Source organism: Macaca nemestrina, chromosome 6 (genome assembly GCF_043159975.1).
Source record: "Macaca nemestrina isolate mMacNem1 chromosome 6, mMacNem.hap1, whole genome shotgun sequence".
NCBI classification, from domain to species: Eukaryota; Metazoa; Chordata; class Mammalia; order Primates; family Cercopithecidae; genus Macaca; species Macaca nemestrina.
The window spans coordinates 25,894,112-25,899,776 of NC_092130.1; the positions used below are offsets into that span (position 1 = coordinate 25,894,112).

General features: G+C 42.4%; 1 pseudogene; it reads right to left on the reverse strand.

The window, feature by feature from the left end:
- Positions 1-433: 433 nt before the first annotated feature.
- Positions 434-1,619, reverse strand: LOC105482400 (vacuolar protein sorting-associated protein 37A pseudogene; annotated as a pseudogene).
- Positions 1,620-5,665: the final 4,046 nt, after the last annotated feature.

Consider the following 5,665-nt stretch of genomic DNA (forward strand, 5'->3'; position numbering starts at 1 on the left):
AGCTACTCGGGAGGCTGAGGCAGGAGAATGGCGGGAACCCGGGAGGCGGAGCTTGCAGTGAGCTGAGATCCGGCCACTGCACTCCAGCCCGGGCGACAGAGCGAGACTCCGTCTCAAAAAAAAAAAAAAAAAAAAAAAGAATATACTAGAGAACTGTGATATGAAAGTACTCTGTTAATGTAAATTCTTTTAGAATATAAAATTTGAACATTCTCTGCTGAGCAGTTCCCAGATTAAGTACAAGGAATGTTTATTCATTTTCTGCCATATACTGTATGCTAAAATGATAAATACTTAAGATATAGTGGTAATGTCTTTCACATTTTTATAACATAACTCACTACATGCCATTCTTGTAGCTACCCACTCTTAGAAACTTTGTTGCCTAATAATGAGGAAGTGGCTTTGATTTCTTCGGTTTGGCAATGTATGTCTATATTGGAGCATGGCATTGGCTATGCATTGCTATTGCCTGCTGAAGTTTCTCTTTCTTGGCTCTTCTACAGTAGCAAATTGTTCTCTTTTCCGTGAAGCTACTGAGAAAATAGTTTATTTCCATTTTTCCCTCCACGAAGTCTTCCGCAATATTATCAGGTTCTTCCCCAGCTTCATGGGCAGCTTTCAGTCTTGCCTGTAGGGCACTTGTACTACAGCTCTCACAAGTTCACACTGCCTTTGCATCTTCTTTTCGAAAGCAGACTTCATTTAAGTAATTCATACTTATCTAAAACAGTTTGCCTTTTGGTACCCAAGCTGGGATCCAAAAGGAGATTTTTTTTCTTGCTAGTTCCTGAGTACTTTTTACTAAGTCATCTTTGTCAGTAATAATTTGTCTTAGTTGAGGCAAAGTCAAAAACTGTCTAGTAATACCTCCTCTTGTTCATTCATATCTGTGAGTTGTGACACACTTAGTTCTGAGAGTTCTGGAAATGCATCAGGGACATCTGGCATCTTGTAACCAAAACCATTTTGGCTTGTCAATGTTGCAGCATCTGCTGTGGAAACAGGTAATGGCAGATTTGAAAGGACGCCAACTGAAGGAGCGGCAGGCTTGGCTGTGGTATGGCTTGTTGTTGAAGAAGAAACAGTGTTAGCAACAGATAAAGAAGTGATACTCCTGTTTGTTCCTTCTGGGGGATATGGAAAAAGAAATGGAAAACCTTGAGAAGCACAAGGAGGCATCCCACTTGGGTTACTGTGTAGGTAAGGAAATGCTGTTGCAGTCAGTAGGAGCTAAAACTGGAGGATTCTTCCAAAACTCATCCAACAGACTCTGAATAATTTTTCCAAGATCTGATTGCATTGTAAAATTGTTCACTAATGGAGAGGTAACGTACACTCCTTGTTTATCCATTAAGTGATGTTGTATTGGTGGATAAACACTGATCACTGGTTTTTCCTCAGGAAATTGTGGAAGAAGCAATATAGGTTAATTGTCAGGTTGTTTATGGTGAATGGCAATCTGTATTCCACATCTTTCTTTATTTTAGCTATACTGGAGTGTGAGTTCCGGAGGGACTCAATCAGGCGTTGCTTCTGCTGCTGGAGGCTGGTAAGGCCACCGGGAACCCGGCTGCGGAGGAGGAGGCGCTCTTGGTCAGGGGAAAGAGCCAGCTCATCCTCCTCCGTCCCCGGGCCGAGGCTCTGGAAGGCTCTGGCCTGCTTCTCCCAGGGGCTCGGCCCAGCGGTTCTGCGACAGAGGAGCGGGCTGGGACTTCCGTGGCCCAAGCGCTGAGGATCGCGTCTTCTCTAAGCCAGGCCTGCCTGCGCTCCTCGGGTTCCGGGGGACATGCTATGAACTGCAGGCAGCTGGAGAGGGGAACCTGCTGCCCAGAACAGGCAGTCCCACCTTCACCGCCCGGACGCCCACGCCGGCCAGCCGGGCAGCCTGACCGCCCCGCGCTCCACCGCCCCTGACGCCGACTCTCAAAGGACTCTTAAAAAAGCAAGGGTACAATGTCATTATCACACCTTTAGAAAACCTAACAATAATCAATAATTATCATCAAATATCTACGTAATATGAAGTAAATAATATTCATTGACAGCCCCACCCTTAAAAAAAATAAATAAATAAAAAAAGCCGGCCACCCATCGCTAAGTGAGGAAAGGAAAACAGAATAGATTCTGACCCCATTTTGGCAACATGCGCATCCTAATGTTAACAGTTATTTGGGGTTAGAAAGATTATGGATGATTTCTTCTTTCTCAAGTTCTCGTATTACTTTTTTAAAAAAATTGTTTGAGAGAGAGTCTTACTCTGTCAACCAGGCTGGAGTGTAGTGGTGCAGTCACAGCTCACTGCAGACTCAACCTCCTGGGCTCAAGCAATCCTCTTACCTCAGCCTCCCAAGTAGCTGGGACTACAAGGGCACACCACCACACCCAGCTTATTATTATTATTATCATTATTATTTGTAAAGATGAGGCCTCCCTGTGTTGCCCAGGCTGGTCTCCAACTCCTGGGCCCAAGCAATTCTCCTGCCTCGGCCTCACAAAGTGCTAGGATTACAGACATGAGCCACCAGGCCCAGCCCATATTACTTTTTGAATTAAAAAAAAATACAAAGGGAAGAATAAGATGGTAGACTTCTTTTTCAAAGTTGAAATCCTCTGATTGAGGATCTAAGTATTAAGGGTTTATCCTGTCCCATCTTGAAATGAAGAAGACACAACTGCCCAGAGAAGTGAAGGGTTTTGGCCACAATCACCGAGTGTGGGGGGAGGCTGTAAAGGAGAGAGGGGTATCCTGCTGGCTTCCCAGACTCTTGGAGGAAACAGAGACAGAGGTCCTGGGACACCTCTCAAGCTCTGGTCCCTGTTGTCCCACTACCTTCACCCTCTTACCTTCCCATCTTTATCAAGCGTCACACGTTTGGGGCACTTTGCTGCAGGAGTTGACAGACCAAACGAAACAGAGAGGGGAGGCAGATAACCAGAGCCCTTTCTTGCCACACCTAGTCCTGTTGGCTTGTCAGGTCTGGAGGAGAAGGCATCTTGTTTCCCCAACACATTCCAGAGTCATGTCCCCCGGGCTGCCTGGCCTCCAGGCCAGGTCCCCCCGGCCCCCAAGACTTTCATGGTTGAGACAAAAAAGGAATGAAAGACTTGACATTGTTACACTCCTCTCTCCAAAGTCCCAGTTTTGCTGTGTGCCCTTGGGCAAATCCCTCTCCTCTCTGGGACTGTTTCTGCACCTGGACAGGGAAGTGCCTGGGCTGGATAATTTCTGAGATATTCACCCTCCTTCCCCACCCAATTCTGATTTCTTTCAGAGTTTCTAAATCTATCAGATGTAGGAAAGAGATCCACCACGCTTATAAATGTCAGCTCAGAATCTCATGGTTTATGCCTGTAATCCCAGCACTTTGGGAGGCCCAGGCAGGCAGATCACCTGAGGTTAGGAGTTCGAGACCAGCCTGGCCAACATGGTGAAACCCTGTCTCTACTGAAAAAACAAAAATAGCCAGACGTGGTAGCAGGCGCCTGTAATCCAAGCTACTCGGAAAGCTGAGGCAGGAGAATCGTTTGAACCTGGGAGTTGGGGGTTGCAGTGAGCCGAGATTGGGCCATTCCACTTCAGCCTGGGCGACAGAGCGAGACTCCTTTTCAAAAACAAAAAACAAAACACAAACAAACAAAAAAACACCTCATGGCTGCCTCTGGCCATGGTATGAAGACCAGTCACAACTTTTCTGATGGAGAGGACAGGAGGTAGACATTTTACTTCAAGAGCCAGTACACTCACCACCCCCACAAACACTTGAAATAAAAGTTTCATGCAATAACATACCCTTTCTTCATAAGATGCACTCTGATAATTTTTATATATATATATATATATATTTGGTTTCTGATTGAAATCCGTTAAGATGCTTTCACGATTCACAAAACAGCCATCGCTTGCACTTTGAAGAACACTGATTTATGCAGCTATGCCCCAATTTCTTAGCAAGGTAGTACCAGCTCAAATACAAGTAAATAAATATATATACATATGTATATATGTGATAAATACTAGTAAATATATATATTATATATATTTGTGTGTGCATGTGTATGTGTAAATTATTTTTCCCAAACAAATTTCATATTAACTGTCTTGGCTTCTCAAACTTGAATGTGCATATGAGTCCCTTAGAATGTTTTTAAATGCAGATTCTGGTTCAATAGGTGTGAGATGGGGCCAAGATTCTGCATCTTTGACTAGTCCTCTAGGTGAAGCATCTCAGACATTCATTTCACTGGTCTGTTCTTACCGATGAAACCATTTTTTCTCATGTCTTTTCTTCTTTACTCTCTTCCTCTTTTTCCATCCTTTTGTAACTGTTTGGAGACTCAATGGGTTCAAGTTGCAGCTCTGTCTCCTACCAGCTGGGAAAGCTTGCACAAGTTATGTAAATTCTCTGTGCCTCAGTTACTTTACCTGCAAAATGGGGGTAATAACTGCACTTTCTCCCGAAGTACTTTCGGGGATTGAATGAGATGATCCCTGTAAATTACTTAATGCATTCATTCAACAAACATTTATTGAACATTAATTACCAAATAAATGCTGTTGTCGCCAGCACTTATTTCCTTGTCCTGGTAACTTTTCCTCAGTGACTATCTCCTTTCAACGGACTTATATTTTAAGTTGTATATTTAGTTTGAGTATAAATTTATTTTTTAATTATAAAAATTTTCATCATAAAAAGCAAAATGCAATATGACAATAAGTTTGGAAAATGTAGGCAAGACAAAAATATTAACCATAATCCTGCCACCCTAATATAACAACATTGCTTTGGGCATCTTCTTTGTTTCCCACGCGTATTTTGACAGAGCTGTTACAGCCCAGTGTGTTGAATTTTGTGTGCTGCTCTTTTACTTAACATTAGATCATATCCATTTTCTCCCAACAAGTTCACTCTAAAAATACACATGGGAATAGGTGCAAAGTATGATTTCTGGAATCCAAGACTGGATGCAAACCTCAAATCATCCCAAAAAACTTGGCTGAGGACTGACTGTGAGCAGTGATAGCGTTGGCAGTAGGCACACGACTTAGGACCTTACAGATGACTTAGGTTCGCACAAACCTGTAAAACACTGGGTCCCTGGGGTGTAACTTGGGGCACATAATGAGGGCGCACAAAGCAGAGAAAAGAAAGCATGGCCTTCCCTTATGAAGGAGGCAGCAAGGAAGTTAACTAAAGTGGAGAATCTGTTTTGGTTCCGTTTTGCTAATTTGGGTGAAACTTTTTTTTTTTAAATTCCTGAAGCTGATAATTGGAAAAAAAAAAAATCAGCTGGTCAAAGGTAAATCATGGTAGAATCAGCCTGGCAAACATAATTGTGCTCAATGTAAAATGGTCTCCTGGATTGTTTCCTTGCACAGAAAAGGAACATAAAAGAAAAATCTGGTGACATCTGAATGAGGTCTAAAGTTTAGTTTAATAGTAATGTATTAATGTTAGTATCTTAGTTATGATAAACACACCTTGTTTGTGTAAGAAGATGACCTTAGGAGAAACTGAAGGGTGACATTTATACAGGAACTTTCTGTACTATCTTTACAACTTTTCTGTATAGAATTGTTACAAAATAAAAAGTTTATTGGAAACGTATGGATTTGATGTAAATTATACCTCAATAAAGCCATTACCAAAAAATGTATTTACAA